This window comes from Nyctereutes procyonoides, unplaced genomic scaffold (assembly GCF_905146905.1).
Source record: "Nyctereutes procyonoides isolate TBG_1078 unplaced genomic scaffold, NYPRO_anot_genome, whole genome shotgun sequence".
Taxonomy (NCBI): domain Eukaryota; kingdom Metazoa; phylum Chordata; class Mammalia; order Carnivora; family Canidae; genus Nyctereutes; species Nyctereutes procyonoides.
In genome coordinates this window covers 24,744,064-24,770,150 of record NW_026575134.1, presented here as the reverse complement: position 1 = coordinate 24,770,150, position 26,087 = coordinate 24,744,064, and positions in this window count along the sequence as shown.

Here is a 26,087-nt window from a genome sequence, read left to right as displayed (position 1 = left end):
AACACATGTAGCCATATAGAGAAGCCATAAGCTAGAGAAGTGAGTTCAACCAGGGTTGAGGTTATCCTAAGGAAGTATCACTGGGTTAGGTTGATTATAAGAATTGAAGCTGTAAGTAAGGGCCAATGAAATCGAAACTAGGTAGAAGAAGAAGTTGATGGTATAAAAAAGTGAGAAACAATAATATTTGGTGAGATTGATACATTCTATACTGAGCTGAGATTGCTGTTGAAATTTAGGAAATTGGGAGAGTGAAATTATACTTTTAGAGAAATTAATATTTATTGGAATGCCAAAATCTAAGTTTAGAACTTGGCAGTGGTGGCTGAAGTATGGTAGAGAATAAGGTCATCAGGAAATCAGCAATATACAAACAGATGAAATAAACATGCAGAGCACAGACTAGTTTTTGTAATGGCAAACCATTAAACTAGGTCTGAGTCCTATTGCTAACAAGTAATAGATCCAGAATCTACAAAGGCCGTTTACATTATGCAGCCTATTTTTACTCTCCCTTGAGATAATTACATCTTTCACTGCCATAGAAACCCTAACAATTAAGCCCCATTTATTGAGGTATGATGATTGAAACTCTACTCCTCAAATACACTTTATTATTAATTACACGTAGGAATTGACTGAATACCCAAGTTTAACTTTTGACACACTGATTAGAGAATTTACAATGGGATACAAATGTCTTAATAAATGATCTATTGAATAAAATAGATTCACATTAAGTAGTATGGCCCTATATGTAATATAATATGTATTATTATTGATGTAAATATAATATTTTTTCTCAAAAAATTCCTCCAGTCTTCAATTTTAGTGTTTTCTTTCCTTTCTCTGTTTTTTTGCTTTATGGGCTTTTATTATTTTTTTTAGTTCAGTTGTTTAAAAAGTAATGTTTTATTATTTACTACACTTTCTACCATCAGTATTAATATTTTTTAAAAGATTTTATTTATTTATTCATGAGAGACAGAGAGAGAGGCAGAGACACAGGCAGAGGGAGAAGCAGGCTCCATGCAGGGAGCCCGATGCAGGACTTGATCCCAAGATCCCTGCCTGAGCCAAAGGCAGACGCTTAACCACTGAGCAACCCAGGTGTCCCTTAACATTTTTATAATTATAAAATTTTATAATTATAATTTTATAATTAGAAATTGCACAATCTATTCTTTTCTAGGATTTAGAAAATGTAGATTATTTCCAATAGGACTCAGACCTAGTTTAATGGTTTGCCATTACAAAAACTAGTCTGTGCTCTGCATGTTTATTTCATCTGTTTTGCTATATTGCTAATTTCCTTTTCCTGGCTAAAATTGCATTGTATGTGTATCTATATATTACATCACATTTTCTATATCCATTCATCCAATTATAGGCACATAGGTTGTTTCTATATCTTGGCTATTGTAAATAATGTTGCAATAAGCATGGGGGTGTAGATAACTCTTCAAGACAGTATGTTCATTTTCTTCAGATAAATACTAGGAAGTGAAATTGGGCGGATCATTTAGTATTTTTATTTACAATTTTTTGGATAAAGTCCATAGTCATTTCAGAGTGGCTGCACCAGTTTACACTCTCACCAACAGTGCACAAGGGTTTCCTTTTGTCCACATCCTTGCCAACTCTTGTTATTTTCTGCCTTTTATTTTTTATTTCTGCCCATGCTAACAGACATGAGGTAACACTTCATTATAGTTTTGATTTATATTTCACTGATGATTGGTGTGCTTGAGCATCTTTTCATATACCTGTTGCCCATCTGTTTGGGAAACATATCTATTTATTTATTTTTAATTTTATTTATGACATACACAAGGGGGGGGGGGGCAGAGACACAGGCAGAGGCAGAAGCAGGCCCCATGCAGGGAGCCCGATGTGGGAGTCGATTCCGGGTCTCCAGGATCACGCCCCGGGCTGCAGGCGGCGCTAAACCGCTGTGCCACCGGGGCTGCCCGAAAGCATATCTATTTAAAGATATCTTTTATATCCTTTGCCCATTTTTAAATCATTTTTATCTTTTTCCCCTCCTGCTATTGGGTTGTAGGAGGGTTTTTTTTTGTTTGTTTTGTTTTGTTTTTTGTTTTTGTTTAAAAGTTTTTTAAAAATCTGATTTGCTTATTAATCCCTTATCTGATACATAGTTTGCAAATATGTTCTCCCATTCAGTAGTTTGCTTTCTCATTTGCTTTGCTATATAAAAAAAAGCTTCCCAGTTTGATGTAGTTGCACTTGTTTTTGTTTTTGGAGTAAAAAAAATTGTCTCCGAGACTAATATATCAAGGAACTTACTGCCTATTTTTTTCTAGGAGTTTTGATTTCAGATCTTACATTCAAGTCCTTAATTCATTTTGATTTAATTCTTGTGAATAAAGTAAGATATGAGTTCGATTTTTGCATGTGGTTATTCAGTTTCCCTAACCTCATTTATAAAAGAGACTAAATGGTCCTGGCTCCTTTGTCCTGAATTAATTGGCCATATACCTGTGGTCCATTTCTGGGCTCCCTAGTCTCTTCCATTGACCAGTGTGTCTGCTTTTATGCCAATACCATACTGTTTTGATTATTATAACTTTGTTATAAAGTTTGAGATCAGGGAGCATGATGCCTCTGGTTTTGTTCTTCTTTCTTAAGATTGCTTTTGGTGATATTTATTTTAACTACATGGTTAAAATATAATCCACCAGCGGTACCTGGGTGGCTCAGTCAGTTAAGCATCTGGCTCTTGATTTTTGGCTCAGGTCATGAGACTGAGCCCTGAGACAGGCTCCCTGATAGACATGGAGCCTGCTTAAGATTCTCTCTCCCCCTCTTCTTTTCTCTCTCCCCCTGCTTGTCTTGTTTTTCTAAAAAACAAAATGGAACAATCCATCATGTTATTAGACAGTGAACTAATTATTTTTCTCATTCTCTTTGAAAATGCCATTAGAAAGGTTGGTTTTAAGTCCTTCATTTAAGTTTTAGGTAAGAAATTTCAGGTAGATCACTAGCCTTTCAACCATGATGGTTAAGTAGTCCAGAACCTGGAAGAAGATACATTTTTAAGTTTATAATAGCACTGGAAAGTTTATTGGTTTCATCCAATTTATAATCCCCCATGCGATTTCCTAAGAGTTGAAGGCTTTGGCAAGACTTTAACATTTTAATGAAATGTAGATAATCCATGAAGCATGAACACTTTTATATCATAGTGCACTTAAGTAATGTGGACTGAAATTATATATATAATTACTTCATTTATAGTCATAGGTGGTAGTAATAAAAATTTGGCATGCTAAAAATAATGTTTAAATTGATTATTACTTATCTTAGTTTGTCAGTGGAATCTGCTCTGTATATACATATCTAGGGTGAGTAGAATAGTTATTTAGCATACAGTATTCATAAGGAACAGGAAAGTACATATCTTCGGATGAACTAAATGTCAACCAACACTTTATTATATAATTTTATCCAGTCAAACTTGAAGGAATAAGATGTACAGGTCAGTGACGTAGAGAAAAAAAAAAACCTTAAGAAAGTTCAAAACTCCTTTTTTAAGGAAAATAAAAGTGTTGTAGCTCTCAATTAATTCTTTTTATGAAAAATAAGCCAGAGAAACTAAGCACTTCAGAGAATGAAACATCAGATAAAATGCAAAAGTGGATTTTCCATTAATAGCCATTCATCTTATTAAACAAAATTTTTATATGAAGTTTTTATTTAAAAAGGGGGCAACACTTGTCAGTTACTGACAATTAACTCATATATTAATTGACCTATTATTATCATACTCTGTGTAAAGAACCTAATAGTCTCAATAATAGGATTTCCTCATACTGTCTTCAGAGTAATTGACGATTCCTATCTAAAACAAGTACAAAAATCACACTTTTAAAAAAAATAAATTTGTTTCTTTTTGAAGCTTTCTAATTCCCTCATCCTCTCTTAAAAACAAACATATTTTTTTTCCTGCAGCTGGAAAAAAAAAAGTTTGTTTTTAAGAGAGGATGAGGGAATTTCTAATTTTCTAATTTTCTCTTTAGCTATCTTCAATTTGTTCTCTATCCTACCATTGCACCAAATTTTATTTTCTCCATGATCATCAACAAACTCCTTACTCAATCCAGTGGTCAGTTCTCAGTTCTTCACTTCCTTGGCCTACCTCTGGTGTTCAAAGATTTCATCACCTCTCTTAAAGTACCTTTCTGCCTCCAACAGCCTGACCTGTCTCCTGGACTTCCCCCACTTCATTTGTCACCCTCCCCCCGCCCCAGTCTCTGGTTGCTTCCCCTTCTACTTCCCAACTTCTGAATATTCGTGTAACCACGGGTTAGCCCTCCAATCCTGCCCTTTTCGACCAATCCACATTCCTTTTGCTATGGTTTAGCCACAGTGTCTGAGATCCAAGGAGAAAAGGGCAAGTCCTTCCCATAGAGCACAGAGCAGAAGCAAACAAATTCCAAGCTTCTTGGTGCCAAAAATAATTTAGCTTGTCCCTTTCATCAATTAACAAGGTGTCTTTCAACATTTTAAAAACTTCTTGCTTATTCAGCTGCACTTTTTTTTTTAAAGATTTTATTTATTTATTCATGAGAGACACAGAGAGAGAGAGGCAGACATACAGGCAGAGGGAGAAGCAGGCTCCACACAGGGAGCCCGATGTGAGACTCGATCCCAGGACCCCGGGATCATGCCCTGGGCTGAAGGCAGGTGCTAGAATGCTGAGCCACCCAGGGATCCCCCTCAGCTGCACTTTTTTGTTCTCCTTTCTTTTATGTACAAATTTCCAGATTTAATTATATTACTGCCTCATAATATCCTTTCATGTTTAGTAAGTTATTCAGGATTACTTCTTTCATATGCTTCCTCGTGTCACTTTGTTCTTCTGATAATTGTTCTACTTAATCTATACAATTATGTAAGTCATTTCTAGTTCTTAATTCCAAACAAAAGGCATATCACTACTAGTTACCTCTGGCTTTCCACATGTATTCCTTAGAAGCCTATGAAATTAAGCTGATCAAATTTCTTTTTTTTTTGATATTTAATTTATTTATTCATGAGAAACACAGATTAAGAGAGAGAGAGAGGCAGAGACACAGGCAGAGGGAGAAGCAGGCTCCATGCAGGGAACGGATGTGGGACTCGATCCCAGGATCGGGCCCTGGACTGAAGGCGGCGCTAAACTGCTGAGCCCCCCGGGCTGCCCAAGCTGATCAAATTTCTAAATATTTAAATTATTGATACAGTTGAAGTATAGATGGTCTTTTTAAAACTTTTTTTCCTTCTTTGTGATTTACAGGATACAGGACCAAGGATATGAGGCTAAGTCATGGATATTTTCTCCAAGGATTTCCTAGGAATACATATAAATTATGTACTTAAATGACTTAAATGAAATTGTATGCAAAATATAGTATTCTAAGATGTTAGAAAAGATCAATTCTTTTTACAGAGTATCAGGAACATCTCCAAAAAGATGACATTTGAAAAAATAACTTGATGAAAGCTACCTAATATATATATTTCCTTTAGTATTATAAATTTCAACAAAAAGTTAAGATTCAAACTCCTCCATGACATTATTGCTCTAGAATGAATAAAATTTAAAGAATATTTGAAAAATTGATGTTATTTACCTAATCTAAGAGTAAGTTCACCAAAACGTATGATTGATTTCTATCAGTTGTAATATCACTTTCAAATCTCAAATTTTTCTACCTTTAGCATGAACATTTGTTTCAAATTAGTTCCTGGTCCCATTGATGTGATCCTAAAAATCTTTGATATCTTTGTTACTATCTTGTCTTATACCATGTTTTGTGCTTTCCTTGGACATATTCTGTCCCAGAATTGTAATCAGCCATTTTTCTATGAGGTACTTGTTTTATGTAGTAGGAAAAGTAATTAACTGAGACTCTAATCTAGAAAATAAGAACTCTTTATAATACTCAGTTGGCCATTCTTTTTAGGCCTTTACAGTGAACTAAGCAAAGAAGGTAAGTTGATGATATACAGACACTTTAAAGAGATATAATGTATCATGAAGTCTTACTGATACCACTTCTATTCAAATTTAGGACCACTGGACTTTTTATACATCTACATTCTACATTCCTGTCTCCTTTCTTTCGTAACTAGAATTCAAGTTCTCCAGGACACACAAGGTAATAGAGTTTAAATATTCCATAAGCATTGTTTTGAATTTATCCCACGTTACACACGCAACGTTCCAGAAAAATGACATTAATTCTTCCATCACATAAGTAATTACTGAGAACAGCTTAACGTTTTACATATGTTTTCCCAATTTCCCACGGTTTTAATAGTTGTATTATATCTACAATGTCTGGTCATGCAATCATCGTTTACTGTTCTTCATATTTAAGTCTTGTCCAATTTTAATTCTGTGAATAACTATGTGTTTTACTTTTACCACCCTCCTCATGTCAATGCCTTTGGAGCCATTTGGTTGTCTGAAGACCGTTCTCTAGATTTCTATAGAAGGTTGCAGGAAATAAATATTCCCTGAGTTCTTCCATGTTGATGCAGATTTGTTCTTGCTTTTATACTGGAAAGTCATTTTGGGTGGATTTTATGTTAATTCATATATTTTTTTAAAATTTTCTTGAATGTATTCAAGATATCACTCCATTACTTTTGTATAAAAAACATTGCTGCTCAAAGTCTATGACAATTTTATATCTCATGTCAGTTTTTGTCTTGATATCTAATTGAGCTTTTGCTTTTGAAAATCTTTTTAAGTGAAATAATTTTAATATGTCTTGGGATTGGTCACTCTGGATCAAATTTCTTAGGTATCTTGTTTTTCAGTATGAATTTCCACTATTTTAAACATCAGAGAATCTTAAATTAGAATTTGTTTCTGTTCTTATTTTTTCCAGCTTTGATTTTCTTCTTTATTTAAGTTCTTTCCAGTTTTTGGATGGATGCTTGTATTGCGATGTATTCCGCCCCCCACCCCCACCCCCAGGACTGCTTTTGCTGTATCCCAAAGATTTTCAACGGTTGTATCTTCATTCCATTAGTTTCCATGAATCTTTTTAATTCTTCCCTAATTTCCTGGTTGACCCTTTCATTTTTTAGCAGGATGGTCCTTAACCTCCACGTGTTTGAAATCCTCCCAAACTTCTTCTTGTGATTTAGTTCTAGTTTCAAAGCATTATGGTCTGAAAATATGCAGGGGACGATCCCAATCTTTTGGTATTGGTTAAGACCTGATTTGTGAGATTTTCTTCTTTAGAAAGTCATATCATGTATATTTTTTATCTTCATTGTCTGGCTTCAGTAATCATCACATTTCATTGAATCTTTATCTTTTTGCTTTTCAAAATAGTCATTTTAATTGTTCAAATTTTTAAAAAGCATATTATTTTATTTACTTATTTTTAAATTATATTGTCATTAATTTTTTCTTTTAATTATTTCCTGAGTAGTATCATTTCATTTATCATTTATTCTAATTCTCGTTTATGTTGTTTATTTCTGTCTGCTATCATTTTCAATTGGTTTATAATTCATCCTGAAATTTTTATTTTCCATAGGGACGTTATTCTCTACCATGTTTTTTTTTATCAATTTTTCTTATAATGCATATGTATTGAATATGAATTGACTATGAATTTGAACTTGATTAACTGTTGCTTATTCTTATGCAAAATAGTTTTTCTGAACTTTTAAAAGGAGACATGGTTTCAAGATTTTCCTAATTTACTGCTCCATTTTCTGTTTTTGTTTGTTTTTGAGGAAAGAAATACTAGCAAGCTCTCTCAGATTTTCTGGGTCTCTTAACCTTACCCTACTTTTATCTGGACATATTCTTCTTCCTCCTCTGTTTATATTTTGCTTAAGTTTATTCCACTCTCAGCACTTTCTCCTCAGTGTAGTCAGTTTGCAGCGTTCTTAAAGACTTTAGTGCTTATGGTGGATCCTACATATTCATCCACCATTTTGCTGGGCACACCTCCTCCCCATGGAAGCTGATGTTCTCAGGTTGATTCACAGCAATTTCTACTGCTCTTAGGTGTGTCAGTTGCCTTGCAGCTTCCCTTTGCTTCCAGTTTCACACACGTGGATGCCATGCAGGTTTGATGTTTGTTTGTTTTCAACCTACTTGTATTTTGGGACTCATGGGGATTACTTGCCACGAGTTTTTGTTTTTGCTAAATAATTTTATTGTTTTTTTTAACTATGGGAATTGAAAAAAACAATTAAATCATTGCTACTATTACCATTTGTCAAGAATCCTCCTTAGTTAACATGTCCCCAAACATTTTAATATATTTTTTATTGAGAGCGTTTCTCTGGATATCCAGTCAGCTAGAGTGCTAATTATGAAACTCCTTTCTAGAGATTTAGATTTCTTTAAATTACTTAAAGATTTTTCTGGTATTTTTCTATTATCTAACTTTTTATTAGATAATTGGCTTTTTAAAAAGATTTTATTTATTTATTCATGAGAGACACAGAGAGGCAGAGACACAGGCAGAGAGAGAAGCAGGCTTCATGCGGGGAGCCTGATGTGGGTCTCAATCCCAGGACCCCAGTAACACGCCTTGAGCCAAAGGCAGACGCTCAACTACTGAGCCCCTCAGATGTCCCAGATAGTTGGCTTTTTCTGTTTGTTTTATACTTGTTTTACTACCTGATTTTTTTTTTCAGTTTTACATACTAGCCTGAAATTATCATACTCATTTTCTTTTTTTAGAAGTCACTTTAAAGATCTACTGATTCTTTTTGTTCTATAAGATCTCTTTAATTGCATGGTTGAGATGGTGGGAAAATGAGGAAAATCCCCGCCCCCCCCCCATGTCTCAGAAACTTAAGAAACTACAAACTTTATTCCCCCACACAGCCACACACACACATATATATAATTTTTGTAATAACATGATTGTAATAATATATAATTTTTCCAATTTAGGTTTCTGAGTTTATTCTTTGGCTTTTAAAATTATAACTGAATTGTTATAATTGTATTAGTTAGGTTCAAGAAATTAGGATTATTACTTTGGGTATTGTTTATTTAACAAAGACATGCAGACCACCCATGAAAATTCAAAATATATATTTCAGGTTGTCTGACACCTTCCCCTCCAATCTCAAAGGTTTTCAAGATTGTCCTGGTCATCACTTTCAAGTAGGCAAAGTAGAGAATAAGTGGTAAAGAAAAAAGCCCAACATCTTTCAAATCACCTTGGGTCACATTTGTTTTTTGAGAAATAGGAATATGCTCAGAGATGGATATAATGGATAACATAGTTCCCGCCTACTCAGCTACTTCCTAGTATTCTATACTACAGAATGAATCAGTCTTGAATCTTTGTCAGATATTTTGTATGACTAACCAAACATTCATGGGCATTTAAATAAAGGTGATTAAAGTGATCATCACTAGGGAGGAAAAAACACAATTAAACCAAAATACGGTTTGTTTATTCTCACTCTAATTAGCATCTCAAGTTCTCTTAAGTGTCTTTCTTTTTAATTTTATAGAGACTTATTCAAAGAAACAATTTGTCTTCTCAAAAGAGCTAAAAATCTCCTGTCTAGTTAGACTGTTATTGATCTGATACCAGCAGAGTGCCTGGCTTTACCATTTCCTTTGTTTCCTTGGACAAGTTATTTGATCTTTTTTGCTTCATTTTCTTGAGCTGTAAAATAGACATATAAATAGTTTTTAATTCACAGAGTAATAGTGAGGAATAGATAATTATTTATAAAGCACAGAGAATAGAGACTAGCACAGAAACAGTGTATTCGTTGTTTTTGTTTTAGAATTGTTATTGTTGAACATTCTCTAATTACCTAACAAATTGTGTGTTGGGAATTAGATGAGATAGCATTTACAGAATCTTTTAAAAATAATAGATTACCATGCAGATTCAAAGTATTCTCATCACAAATCAATGCTGTTTAGCTATGACAAATATCCTGCACTTCCCATTCAATCATTCTTTTTACTCACACGGATTCGTTTAAATTGGTAGTAGTGGGTACTCCTTCTTAATAAATTAATCTTAGACAAGGGTCCATTCCCTACAGGCATGCCCTAGTGTGAGCCTGTTTCTTCTTACAGATCTCACTAAACACATGGATCTGGTTAAGTCCCAGGGTGAAACAGTAACAGAAAGCCCTAATATAAAACGTGCATATTTCCTCTGTGAACAATCTATTTCAAGAATGATATCAGCCATCCCTTGAAATAGTCCATGTGGTGCATAATAACCCTGTTGTATCTCAGAATAGGATTTCTTTAGTCATTTACATGATAGTTTTGAAGCACATATATCTTGTGAAGCCAAAGCACAATTTTAAGTCTTCAAAGATAACCATTACTTTAGGGGGAGGCATAACTAATAGATTTAACAAAAATGATGACACAACCCTGCAGGAATAGATGCATACCAAGTTTGTCATAATTTACACCCAATCTCTACAAACTGCTTTAAAAAAGAATCAAAGAAAATACAATAAAATAGCTGCCAAAAGGAATAGTCTGTGTGCTTCATCCTAGTGGTATGGTAAGTGGTTTATAGATGGAGTATCTGTGAAAAACAAAGATTCTTTTTATATTCCTCAAGGAAATTTAGGCAGTCAGATGTTCTATTATTATCTCCTATTATATTATTCTAAAAAGTCAGGAACTGGAGATGTGGGATGCATGAATTTCCATATTTTGTAAGAAGTCATGTAAACTTCTAAAATATAGTTCTCAATAAAAAATATTATCTTTGGAATGCCATTAATATTGTAAGCTTATTCTTTCAGGGCCTTCTAAATATAAGAGTTCCCTACAGACTTGGCTCTGTTTAAGTATATGTTCTCCCAATTGCCTATTTCTTATCAAAGAGTTTAGAACTTAGTGGACAGCACACTTCTGGATAAGACTCTTTTTCTCTCACTATACTGGGAAATAATCCGTGGTTCAGAAAGGTTAATTATCAAGAGTGTAAATAATGCCTTAACATATTATGCTCAAAAACTATCTTACAAATACTTGATTGAATTAATATCATTCACTCAGTGGAAAAACTGGCATAGTACACATTTTGCTCTTGATCTCTACTCTCTTGGTTAAAAACTTAATGCTTGGGTTCCAGCCTTCTGTCATGATGTTTTAAATAGAGGTGTAAAGCCAAGTCTAAGTGAACAATGATTTGCATATCTTGGTTTGTGCTGTCAGGATGAATTGTGGAAGCATCATTTCAGTATCATGACTTTTCTATATTTTATGTTTCCCCCCTATGGTAAGCAATGACATTTATGTTTGTTATTTCATTTGAACTTTGAGAGAACTTTGTGAGAGGTAGACAGGGCAGCTATTATTATGAGAAAAGTGAGAATTTGGGGCATTACAAAACCTGTTAGGAATTTTGGGGAGGCATTTTGATATAGTCTCAAATAGTTTATTTTTCTCTTTCATTCATTGGAAAGTCAGAACAATATTTTATGTATAAATTATAAGTATATTACACTTATATGTATATATGTAAGTTGAGCACAGTGAAGATGTGTGACTCCCTCTTTTATCATAATCTATTTGCCACTAAGATTCCGTATGTCTGGATATGTATATAGGCCCCTTCCAGGAGCATATTTATAAACAGTCTACAAAGCCTACTGAGATATATCATAATTCAAGAAAACAACAACAAAAATTATTGAGATCAAAGTATTTTAAAAAAAAGACTGCTAAAAGCATGAAGACAAAATACATTTGTCTAATTGATCTTTAGTGAATTATGTCTCTGCTTTGGAGAAAATTAACACAACAACAACAACAACAACAACAACACAAATTTAGTTAACTATTTTTACTCCCAACAAACAAGTCCAGAACCAAGTGCCTTCACTGGTGAATTCTGCCAAACATTTAAAAAAGAATTAATACCATTCCTTCTCAAATTCTATTGAAAAACAAAAGAGATGGGAACACTTTTAAACTTATTTTACAAGGTCAGCATCACCCTGAGATAAAAACCAAAGTTTTCACAAGAAAACAAAATTATAGGCCAATATTCCCAATTACAATGGATACAAAATCTTCAACAAAACACGAGCAAATCAATTTCAACAGTAAATTTAAGGATCACACACCATGATCAAGTGGGAATCATTCTAGGCATACAAGGAAGGTTCAACATTTCCAAATCAATCAATGTGATACATCAGACTAACAAAATGAAGGCTCAAAACCAACAGAATCAAATAAAATGAACAAAATAATGAAATAAAAATCATGTGACTATCTTAATAGAGGCAGTAAATACATTTAATAAAATTCAATATCATTTATGGTAAAAACTCTCAAAATGCAGTATAGGGGGAAGTACTTTAGCATAATAAAGATTAGATGGTCAAGCTTATACCTAATGTTATACTCTATGGTGAAAAACCTTAAATGTTCTCTTCTAAGATTAGAAATAAGACAAGTATGTCCACTTACCACTTGTATTTAACATAGTAGCGGAAGTCTTAGCCAGAGCAATTAGTCCAGAAAAAGAAATGAAAGGAATCCAAATCAGAAATGAAGAAGTAAAACTTTCTGTACTAGTAGATATTGCTATTATAGACAAAACCCTCAAGATTCCACCAAAAAAACTGTTAGAATAAATGAATTTAGTGAAATTTCAAGATACAAAAATCAATATATAAAAATCAGTTGCATTTCTATAGACTAATGATTAAGAAAAACTGAGGAAAAAAATCTTATTTACAATTACAACAAAACGAATAAAGTACCTAGGATTAAATTTAGCTACGGAGGTAAAAGGCCCATACGCTAAAAACTATGACAGTGATTAAAGAAACTGAAGATGTAACAAATAAATAGAAATATATTCTGAGTTCATGGATTAGAAGTATTACTATTATTAAGATTATTATACAACCTAAAAAAATTTATAGATTAAATATAATTATAATCAACCTGATCATAATTCCAATGACATTTTTCATAGAAATAGAACAAAAAATATTAAAATTTGTAAGGAACCAAAGAAGACTCTCCCACTTTCCACCCCTATCCTCACGTAGCCAAAGTAATCTTGGGAATCTTAAAGATGATTTTATGGATTTGACAGCAAAAATCAAAGACCTCAAAATCAAACATTTTAAAAGTGGGACAAACTAAAATGCTTCTGCATACATAGAAAACCATCAACAAAATAAAAAGGCAACTTGCCAAATGGGAGAAGATATTTGCAAATTATAAATCCAATAAAGAATATCCAAAATACATAAAGAACTCACATAGAGAAAAAACAAACAATCCAATGAAAAAAGAATATCTGAATAAATATTTTCCCAAAGACATACAGATGGTCAAAGGGTACATGAAAAGATGTGTAACATCACTAACCATCAGGGGGAAGAAAAATCAAAACCACAATGAGGTATCACCTCACACCTGTTGAGATGGCTATCATTAAAAAAACAAGAAAAAGAGGGACACCTGGGTGGCTCAGTGGCTGAGCATCTGCCTTTGGCTCAGGTCGTGATCCCAGGGTCCTGGGATCGAGTCCCGCATTGGGATCCCTGCATGGAGCCTGATTCTCCCTCTGCCTGTGTCTCTGCCTCTCTCTGTGTGTCTCTCATTAATAAATAAAGAAAATTAAAAAAAAAAAAACAAGAAAGAGCAACTATTGGTGAGGATGTGGAGAAAATGGAATCTTTCTGCACTGTTGGTGGGAATGTAAATTGGTGCAGCCACAAGGAAAAACAAAGAGGAGGTTCTTCAAAAAACTCAAAATTCAACTACCATATAATCCAGCAATTCTACTTCTGGGTATTTACCCAAAGGAAATGAAAACACTAAGTTGAAATGCATCTCAATGTTCATTGCAGCATTATTTACAATAGCCAAGATATGGAAAAAACCTAAGTGTCTGTCAATGGTTGAATGGATAAAGAAAATGTGATAGATACACACACAAGGGTATTATTTAGCTGTAACAAAGTAGGAAATCTTATCATTTACATCAATATGGATGTAACTTGAGGGCATTATGCTAAGTGAAGTCAGTCAGCAAAAGATAAATGCCTTATGATTTCACTTATATGTGAAATCTAAAAATCAAATGATAACAACAACAACAAAAAACTTCATTTATGAAATAAGTCATAGGGATGTAATATACAGCATAGTAACTATAGCTAATAATACTATTCTTGTATATTTGAAAGTTGCTTATGAGAGATCTTAAAATTTCTCATTACCAGGAAACAAAAATTTCTAACTGGTGACAGATGTTGACTAGACTTGTAATACATAAATGTATTAAATCATAGGTTGTAAAATTATAATAGTTTCACATGCATATGTTAAGTTTTTTAATTTAAAAAATAATTGAAGCAAAAAATTAGTAACAAAATTAAATAACTACTTTATCACCAAAAAGTCTTTTAAGAATTTGTGAGGAAAAGGATTCTCTGACTTTCAGGAAAACCAACAGCAGGGGTAAAGGTGGCAAAAGCCGGGGATCTGATGACAACAAAACCTTGACAGCAATGCTATTAAGAGTGACTGGAAGCACCCAGGGATATCCACTAAGTAGTTGGTAATATTGTGATCACGTAATAGCAAACTGGAAGTGTCGTGACAGAGAGACCACTTTTCAGGCTTTGGGATCAGGGGAGACCTTGCTGACCAGTAGGTCAGAAAGTTTGAAGAAGAAAATATTGTCCAAGAAAACACCTTTAAGTGGGAATAATTTTGAAGACAATTTTAGGTCTTACTGAAGTAGAAACAGAAAACTCAAAAATATCTAACTTGGGGTATGAATTAAGCCCTATTGTTTCTTGGTATAATTGCCTAGACAGAGTTGAGATCAGACAAGAATCATTAAAAAATAAAATAAAATGCTTTCTTATCCTTTCCTTTATTTCATCCTATAGATAAATATAATATACAGGAAATGATCTTGATAAAACTGAACAGAAAAAGAAAATGAGAAGAGAATATAATTGACATAGCAGTTGTAAATGATAAAGCATGTATTTGAAACCAAATAGATCCAGAAACAGTATTGTTTGTTGTCTAATTCTTAATTCACTACTTCTTCATTTTTTGCCAGCTCTATATCGTCAGATATCGTTAGGTTTGCTTTGGCAATTTCACATTTTTTTTAAAGAAAATATTGTAATTTTTATACAACTCAATTACAAAAACAGCATAGTAACTAAGCACATTTAGTGTAGAAGGATTCAATTTTTGAGATTTACTGAAACCATTCCTTTCATTTTCATTATAAAAGTATATGCTTATATAAAAATTCCAAAACACATAGAAGATTGTAAAATGAAAAATAAGAGATTCCAAACACCACAGCCTCCAAAAATATCCTTGTTACTGATTTCTTTAGATGTGTCCAAAAATATTTCATGTACAATTGTATTTTTGACACAACATCAATCAAATAAACATAGTTTTGTGATTTTTTTTTCCTATAACAACTGAAACTGTTGTGGGTATATTTCCCAGTATAAAAATAAATATATGAATGTGTTATGCCTTTACGGGCATATTTTTCTACTGCAAAGAACGCTGCCTTCAAAGTGTTTTTTATAACCCCCCATGGAAGTATGGTCATAGAATAAATTACTGAAGAATGGAATTGTTGGGTTAAAAGGTATATGAGTTTTCAATTTTGATAGTTATTGACAAAGTGCACTTTAAGTATGTTTAAATTTCTGTCCATATATAGGAAACCATTTCTTAGTAGTTTTAGTATTTACATACATGCAACACACATGCGGAGTATGTCTTTGGATCAATATGAATGTCTTTCACTGTATGTCAAGTGGTCCATCTGTTCATGTAGTTTTGGCTGTTTGTTCTTTTTTCCTTCCTGTGACGTTCATATTGTAGTCTGTAAACACATAGGCCCCATTCTACTAACTTGAAATGAAGATCTTTGTTTTTCAAATTGTTTAGTGATTTTTCATAATACAGGAGTCTTTTCTACATGTCATTTTTTGCAAATACATTTCCTGATTTTCTTTAAACATTGTGAAAATGAAAAGTAAAATAGATTTGTAAGATTTATTCACATATTTAAAAATTATATGGTCTACTTTAAAAAGTATCTATTAAGTAGTTTCTAAGTCCAGAGACAAATTTATTCCCTCAAATGTTACCAAAAGAAAAAAAAATAGTCCTTCTAGTTCTGTCATTAAGTCTTTGATTAATCTGGAATCTCACTTTTGAGTAACAGATATATGGTAAGGTATACATGCCAGGTATATTTTCCCCTAATGTACTGTCAATATGGAAGCAGACTTCATTAAATAATTTCTTTTACCCCCAATGCCATCTCCTGTATATACATGTATCTATATAATTTTCCATCAACATTCCTTAATTACTACTGATTATCAAGTGAATTTTTTAATTTATGAAGGAAATTAATTGCTTATTAATTATATCAGATTTTAGTAGTAATCCTTTAATTATTATCAAGTTGTTTCTTCTCTTAAAAAATCATTTATTAAAAACAATCATTTATTGAAAAACATATAGCTAATCCATGAGAACATAGAAGAGTAATTTTATGACTTCAGGGATAAGTAACAATTTCTTAAATAGGACATAAAGATTACCCATCAAGAAAAATAAATGAGGGATCCCTGGGTGGCGCAGCGGTTTAGCGCCTGCCTTTGGCCCAGGGCGCGATCCTGGAGACCCGGGATCGAGTCCCACGTCAGGCTCCCGGTGCATGGAGCCTGCTTCTCCCTCTGCCTATGTCTCTGCCTCTCTCTCTCTCTCTATCATAAATAAATAAAAATTAAAAAAAAATTTTAAAAAAGAAAAATAAATGAAAGTCATATTACAAATTAAGTATTTCATTTCACTAAAAGATATCAATAAGTAAATGAGAATGCAAGTCATCAGGTGGATCCACAAGATGGATCTCCACTTGATCTTGTGTATATGTATGTATGCATGTGTGTATGTGTGTGTGTGTATATATATATATATATATACTATAAATCTTTAATAAAAGGGGGGGCAAAAGAAAAATCATTTCGATAAAGAACAGATCCAAATAGTAAGTGTATCTTTATTTTTTAATTTTTTTTTCCTCATTACTTACTTTAAAGTAAAGCAGTTATACTGGAATTTTCTAGAGGTGGACTGGCCTACCCACCTGGCCAAGGGGCAGCTCATTTGGCTCTCAATAGGCAAGCCATGTGTGGGGTTTTGGTAGTTGCTGATGCTATGTGCTGTGCAGAGGCCACAGAGGGCCTCCAACTGCCTTGTCCTTGCCTCTAGCCATGAGACCTCTGGCTGAGCAGGCCATACTCTGTGCGTACCAGCAGCAGGCTTGACACACACTGTGGGCTCTTTACCAGGACACAGAGACACTGGTGCACAATCTTTTCGCCCCCGTCTCCCACTCCTAACCTCCAAGGTCTTCAGTCTCCTGAAAGCGGCAGGTATCTGCACCAATAGGAAGATCAGCCTGAGTGCTGCAGAGATCTCCAGCTCCGACTCTGACTGTGTGCTGGCATGGTACACAGATGCACTGCCATGGGGGATGTTCAGTGCCACACATGACATCCTGATGGAACCCAAGTACCGAGAGGGTGTTCAGAGGTATGACTGACTGCAGCTCCAGCTTTGCTATCTACATACTCCAAGGCGTTCATAAGGGCCTCCTGATGAAGACAGAAACCTTCCATTATGTGTGACTGCTACCTACCTGCAGGAGCCTCCAACTGGTCAGTCACTTCCTGGTCCTGCACTGTATGGGGGCACCTAGCTTACGCCACTGCAGCATATTCATGGCTTCTGGAGCAAAAGTCTCTCCATCCAGCAGTTCATTGACATCTCCTTGCTGCCAGAGATGCCGTTGCTCTCCTGCATGGTAGACCATTCTCTGGTCCACGACATGGAGTTTGTCCTAGTGAGTCTACAAGAATGTGATATGTGTTGGTTGAAATGTGCCATAAAGGGTTTCCTGTACCAGAGGATCCAGCAGGACATGGAGAAGTTCCTTCTGAGAGAGGAGGAAATCTTTGCCACCTTGAGCAGCTTGCTGGCCCATGGCAAACATGTGGCCCTCCTCACTAACAGTCCCTTCAGCTTTGTGGACAAGGTGATGCAACACATGGTAGGTCTCAAATAGCATCAACTCTTCAAGGAGGCCACTGGCCAGGTGGACAAGCCCAGATTTTTCACTGACAGGTATAAGCCTTTAGGAAATTCAATAAGCTCTCCTCAGTGAAAAAAAGGCCAAGATCCATTGGGAAGGAAACCTGCTGGACTCCCCACACAGGTGGCAAGCCCCTGTGTGTTCTACTTGAGACCTCCTCCCCAGTGACCTGGCGGATCTGGGGCCGCTGAACAGCTGGTGCCAACCGTGACCGTCTCCGGCCTGGAGCAGGAACGTGGCTCACGGGTGCAGAGCAGAGCCCACGCTCCTGGACTCAGCAGCAGTGCTCCCTGGGCTGCTGGAGCTCAGGCCGACCTTCCAGGACACAGAGTTCGGGCAGGCAAGGTGTCTGGCAGAGGGGTATCCCCGAGATTCTGTTTCACGCTCAGGTGGGAGCGCCTTCCTCGACTTCTCCAGCCCCACCTCCGTCTCAGGGCGGCGCCTCCTGCCTTTCCGCCGGCCTCTGCGTGCCTCCCTCAGCTACCAACTTACCTGCATGGCTTTCACCTCCTTGCCATGCTGCCCTGCCCTGCCGCACAAGTGCTGGGCTCTGTTCTGTCCTCCCACGTTCTTCCCGGGTGATGTGGCCCAGGTCCACTGAGGGTGACGTTGTCAGCAACTGGCCCCCGCCCTCCTGCCTGCCCACTCTGGGCATCTGTCCAGACAAGCTACAAAAGTGGGCTCCTTCCTAGAAAAAAAAATCCGTTAAGAAATTAGTAAGAAGAACAAAGAAGCACCTTTCACGGCACAACATCAGAATGGCTAAAACAAAAAAAGATACCAAGTGTTGGCAGGACATGGAGAAACTGGAACTCTCGCACACTGCTGGAAGGAGTGTACATTTTCCGTCCACGTTAAAAGACTGTTTGGCAGTATCTGCTAAGGCTGAATATACATAGTCCCTGTGACCAAAATGTCTATTCCTAATATAGACTCAAGAGAAATATATTTCATTAGTCTAAGTTTGTAGAGAAGAAAATCCAGAGCAGCATTTTTTTTTGTGCTAAATTTGACTGAAAACAACCCAATATCTATCAACAGTTAAATCGCACAAAAGGACTGTGGAATATTCACAAAAGGGCATAGTATATCCTATCATAAAACAAACTACTGTTAAATACAACAACATAGATTAACTTTACACCCAAATTGTAGCACAAAAGGAGTCAATCAAAATTACTTATGATAACTACATTTATGTAAAATGCAAAAGAGATGAAACTCCTCTCTAGTGCTGGAAATGTAGCTCACACCGAGGGAGGAGGTGACACTAGGGATCGGAAGGAGGATGGGAGGTCCTTCTGTGTGTTGGCAATGTTGGCTGCCTGGCCTGGGCATCTGGCTGCACATGCTACGGTTAAGTTCCAAGCCGCCCTGAGCATGTCCACCAGGCGGGTATCTGATGGCGCTTCTGTCTGTGTTCTTGGCCACACTCCACCGTATCTTTCAGGGAAGCTTGAAAATACATGAAAGTAAACTTCAGTTTGCTCCCTACAAATGGTTGGTAACAAGGAGTTACTGCTCTGACTTAGCTGAATAGGAGTTTCTAAAACTCCAAGATCTTCCCACCTTAAAAATCTTTTCAGGGACACCCGGGTGGCTCCGTGGTTGAGCGTCTGCCTTTGGCTCAGATCATGACCCCGGGGTCCCGGGATCTAGTCCCGCATCGGGCTCCCCGCAGGGAGCCTGCTTCTCCCTCTGCCTGGGTCTCTGCCTCTCTCTCTGGGTTTCTCGTGAATAAATAAATAAATAAAAAGTTTATTTTTAAAAAATCTTTTCAGAGCTTTAAGTATTCTGGAAGAATTGGTGTATTCTTTTTGTGAATGCGTGGATACTTTCTGTTTCCTAAAAAGTAAAACTAAAATCAACATCATTAATCTTATCTGCCTGCCAAGTCAAATGTGCAACCTGAGCCATTTTTAGACTGAAAAGAAAAAAAAGCACTTAAGCTTCCAACCTCCTTGCAACTTCAATCAAGCAGCTGTGTCCTTCAAGAAGTCGCCACGCAAGTGGGAGGTGCAGAGCTCCCAGCTTTATGATGCAATTCACTCGGGGATCATTACCCTAACTTGCCATTTTTGTCGTGTGGAATGCCCACGAAGCTATTTCTTTATAGTCTCTAACCCTGGATTGTTGGCTCCTTTTTATACCTGTTCCTAATTCTCCACCTGATAACATAAGTAGTCTCATTTAGCTTTTTCCCCCCTTTTTTCAGTTTCCCTTTCTGATTCATCCCTTATAAGTCTCCTTTTTGAAATTCTGAGGCTTCTCGCCACCGTAATCCTGGAAAAAAAAAAAATCTTGGAAATCCTGGGCGGGACTGAGTCAAAGCGAGGAAGGAGCCGGGGCCTCGTCCACACGGCCCTCCGGGTCGTCACGGGTTTTATGTGTGATGCACAGAATCCGTTTGCTTGATGCGGGAGCTGTGTCTCCGCGTGAGCTCCAGAGTGCAGTGCACCGCCAGGCTGCAGAGAACCTTCAGGAGTCGATCACAGGAACTGCACCAGGAGACCGCACGTACGTGCCACGGGGTTCACGGCGGCTGATGGGCTGCTGCGTCCGAACGCTGAAAGGCTCATAACCGTTAGACAAGTGAATGGCAAAAGGCCTCGGCTTCTGCCTTTTGAGGTTATAGTAAGACAAGAAGATAATTTTTGTTGTTAGCGTTTGTCAGCCCCTTGAAAACTTAGGGGTTCTTAGGATGGAAGTCGAGGAAAGAGGGTGGAATTTTCTCTCCATTATCTAATTATCCAACCAGATCTGTTCCTCTCTTCTCTCCCTTACATTTTGAAAGCATGTTGAGTTTGGAATACAATTATAATTCATTTGAAATTCAGTCTCAAAAGTTGCAATTTACCGGATGTGACAAATAATAATAGGAGAAAACAAGTTGAATTCTATGCAGATCTTTGTATCTCATCATTTAGGACAAAAATAATCTGATCAGCGGTATGGATGACAATCACTGTAATATATTTGATTATTTCTTTAAACTTTCTCATAAATGATTATTCTGCTATGGTCTCCTAATGAGATCACTGAATCATATAGAAAGAGGTAAATTGAATATTACATATTTGGAAAACAAAATTCCATTGAGTAACCTCACTCTGCTGTTCTTTCTTCATCAGCATCAAATTTCAGGGTTATTATCTTAGCTCAAGACATAGCCTGTTATCCTGACACAAGTCATGTGCCAAGTTCTCTGCTGCCTGTTTGAAGGCCTCACTCAGAGGTCTTCTGGCTATTGGAAACGGGACCCCCCGTTTCAGTACTTCTGCAAAGTCTTCAGTAACTAGTGTGTACTGTTATGCATGTGTGCTGTGTACATGGCCTAAATTAGTTTGCACTATTATGGCAAGAGGTGCAATTACTAGGTGAAAAACAGGATTACTGGCACAGACTTGTGTTGATTTTCACTAAGTTGAGGAAAGGTGATTCTTCACAACTAACTAGAGATTAGAAAGCACTGCCGTTAACTATTTTAGCAGGAAAGTTGGCCCTTGCGGATTCAGTTAGTCCTGCAATTCTGTGAAAGTAATCTGAATTTATTGGCTACATTATGAAAAGAGAAGATAATAACACCATCTTGTCCCAGCTTCCCAGTTCAGTCTTTCATCCTTTTACAGATATGCCAAGTCACTGGGGAAACACGGTGGTCTCTAAGGAAGCACTCTGGAGCCAGGCGTTCATTGGGGAAAGCAATCAACGGTTACATCAGGGATACATGCGCCCTGGCTCATCTGCCTGATGGATCAGCGTGTGAGGGCTATTTCTTGCACGTGGCTTTAGAGAGTAAATTCAAAGTGGCTTCTTTCCCCCTCCCAGAATATATATATAATATATATATATATAACATAGCTATAAAATATAATAAGCATGTACTCCGAGAATAACTCCATAATCAGTGATCTCAAAATTTAACATCCTAAAAGTAATGTGTTCTATACAGTTTGGGTGTTTTTTATAATAAAATTGTAATCACTATTATTTCTGTCAGAGTTGAACTTGGCTGAAGCAAATAATTTTTCATTATGCATCAAATATCTCATGAGATGGTCTCTTATTCAGAGGTTCTTCACCTAAGGTACATTCACAAAACTTCTAAACAAATAAACACACACACATACACATACAACCCTTAGGCATATGGTATACATTCAGGGGTTTTTGCTAAAGAAACCATGACTTGAACTCCAAAATGAGTTTTACCCTGAAATGGATAAAAAAAATCCGCTGATCTGTAATGATTTTGTTATTACTAATAGTAGTACTAAATTAACCTTTCCTGATGAATCCAAACTAAAATTTGTGAAATAAAGAAATAACTGTAGGCATCTTCAAGTTATGATTGTTTTTATTATAAAAAAAAGGCCAACATGTTATCTCCTGACACCTATTAGGATGATAGCATGAATTCCAAAGTAGCTCATCACAAGTTTTCCCCAAGGCTTTGTGTTCATTCTCTCTCCTCTCTCTGTGTGTCTCTGTGTGTGTCTCACTGTGTCTCTCTCTCAATAGGTACAACACGGCTATTAGAAAACGGAGAAGACAAGCTCCCAAAGATGTGAATGATAACATTAAGAATCAGCTGTGTAGTGAGTGATTCCTAGCTTTTTGACACTATTCGGAATGTTTTACAGATTTCATCTAATTTAATCTCCAAAACAACCTTAGGAATTAGGTACTATTGTTTATAGATAAAAGCAACACAGAGAACTTGCATTCTAGGCCCACAGTCAAGAAGTTACTAAATAGATTTGCAAACTCTCAGGCCAATTAACCACCACAGTCATCCTGCCTTGAGAATCAAAGACAACATAGTATAAGAAACAGTATATAATTCAAGGTTTGTGTCTCAGACTAGAGTGACAGCAGGAAACCTTTCACATTTTCTTTGTATCAGCAATACCAGATCTTCCCAATTCCTGCTCCCACAGTCTCTACAGCCCTGAATCCTCGGCCACATCAATGATGTTAGTGATGTGGAGCATGTTTCGATGTCTCTCCTTAAGTTTTATTTCCCTCAACTTCTCCAGAGGGAAATAAAAGGGTTTTATAGTCAATGTCATAAATTAGATGATAATCCTATCTTTACATCCCTTATGCTATGGCACGATGGGATATAGTACCCAGACTTAAATAGTTCAAGCCAACACAAACATGCCTATGAAATGCACCTATGAAATTTTGTGAAAAATTCAGTGCACACTCCAACTTAATTCACTCATTAAAATGGTCAGAAAGTATCAATTTAGGCCAGCTATCTGATTTAATAATGTCATCTATGGTATCAAAAGATCCCTGTTTATGTTTACTGAATAGAAATAGAAATTTAGCTTCAATTTTTTAAGTAGCTATTCTCACTAAAAGATAATGGAAGTTTCAGGTCTCCATAATTGCGAAATGTTTAAGAATGAAGATAAACTGCAAAACAGCCAAATAAGAAATGTGTTGAATTAGCACATACTTCTCTGATTAACAATAAAAAATAGGCATCCAAGAATTGACAAGTCATACCAAAACAAATTAAAGCCTCTACAAAATCTAAGCAGAGTTTTTTTTTATTAAGATGTTTTTTCCCCCAATTTCTGGATAAGTGCATGTATACACCACACTTTTAGCAATTGCTTTATCAGAGCGTGAGGAAATCATGCAAATGTAAAAAGGACATGCAGTGATAATTTCCAGGACATCTGGCTTGGAGGAAAAATTTGCCATACTTAAATGTGAAGAAGAACAAAAGTTGGCCAAAGAATGTATTACTCTATTTTTACTTTGTTTTATATATTTAAGTTTTGTTATGTACTTTGAGGAACAAAAATTTAATGGATGGACATTTACCCAAAGTTAAAATCATCTCTGATTTGCTCGCGACCTTAAGGAAAATATGCAAAATTGAGCTCTTCTCAATTATAAAATCAGAGATTTGTTAAGTCAATTTAATTTGGTAGTTAAATAAAAATATTTATTATTTTGGAAATAGTGTAACCATCTGCTTCTGATTATCTAGGTGGTTCAGTTTTATAGAGAAAGCGATCAGCAACAATAGTTGTAAGGGTTGGTATATAAAATGGTTATTGCTCAATGTGATTCCTTGTTATCAGGAAGCTATATTTAAAGATACTGACAACAGCTTCACATGAGTTTCAAATCCAGATCCTCATGAAAGACACAATCACTATCAGCTAGTCTCCCTAATACTGTCAGAAATTCTGAACCAGTGCTAAGGCTGCTCACTCCATTGATTACACTTTACGGCAAGAAGTAAAGGAGTGAGGGGCAGGGGACGTGTGCTAGCTATCGGTGTTTCTTTGTAAATAAAGCTCCATTACTTTGCAATGACAACCTTATGACTTTTATTACTTTTTGTTACAGTGACTTCTTGAACTTTAGAAAAACTCCTACAGTTTTACTGTGCACTTGTCACAACCTCAAAGTAATGCCTAAGAAGGCAGGATTCTCCATGACCACATGTCTGAAATGATACCCAATATTAAACCCTTATTTTCAAAACTACTTGATTGAAATTATAATGTAACTTACCATCTCAGTTTTATTTTAATACTGTTAATCATCAAATCCAGCAGCTTATTATACATAGATCTACAACCACATAAGATACCACATAGCTTTATTTCATAACAATGGTTATTTTATTTATTTATTTGTTTATTTATAGATTTATTTATTTATTGATTCATGAGAGTGAGAGAGAGGCAGAGACATAGGCAGAGGGAGAAGTAGGCTCCTCGTGAGGAGCCCAATGCAGGACTTGATCCCAGGACCCCGGGATCACACCCTGAGCCAAAGGCAGAGGCTCAACACTGAGCCCCCCAGGTGTCCCAGCAACAATTATTTAGAATAGCATTGCCTTCTATTTGCATGATTAGACTATCATAATACGAAAGTATGTAATAAGTGTTGATGTGCATACAGGTGTATCATGAAATGACTTAGCCAATCATTCATTTTGAAAAAAAGTCAAAATGTGAGGAAAATGTGAGTCATTTTATCCCCACATTCCATCTAAATATTTTGACACAGACTCATCTGGATAGAATTCTGGCAACTTATTTCTGATGATCTATAACTTTGATGTTTGAACAGCAATTTCACTACAATTACATCAGTCCTTAGGTTGACACACGGAGGTTTCAAGTTGAGATGGAAGAACCTACTTTTACTGATGCTTAGAAGCCCAATCCGTTCAATGCTGCATGAAAATAAGCCAGTGGAAAGATGGAATAAAGGCATAAAAGATGGTAAAGCTTCAGGAAAAAGATAAATAGATCAAGTGAACAAAAGACAAGGGCACTGTGGTGGAAAAATAAAAAGAAACAACAGACTGGATCTATAACATAAAATATCAGCTAACAATAACACAAATGCTATCTAGAAACAGATGCAAGACTCAGTCTTGAAATAAGTATGAACAATTACACTGCTATTTACTAAGCATATTTACTTGATTGCCACCATAATTTATGCTTATCTTAACATGAAAGCATTAGGGGTGTGTAATTTAGACCTTCAAGCATATTTCATTAATAAAACATACGGTCTTAAAAAAAATAAAAGAACCTCAAAGTTCACTGAGAACATGATGATCACTCCTTGGGATGGAATAATCTCAAGGACCATAAGTATCACACTCTTCTCTCTAGGTACATAATTTGGTAGGCACAAAGACACAAACTCCTACCTTACAATGTGTCAAGTCATTGACCACATTTCTCTCCATAGTTTCTCCTTTAAGTATCAGATTTAATTTCACTGTAACCACGTCAGTCTCTAAAATACATTTTTAAAGTTACATTCTGAAGGAGATTTTCCTGTGTCAAGTACATACATATGTAACATATTTCAAAGGAATAGACTTGCCTTTTAATGAGAAACCAAAATCCAAAA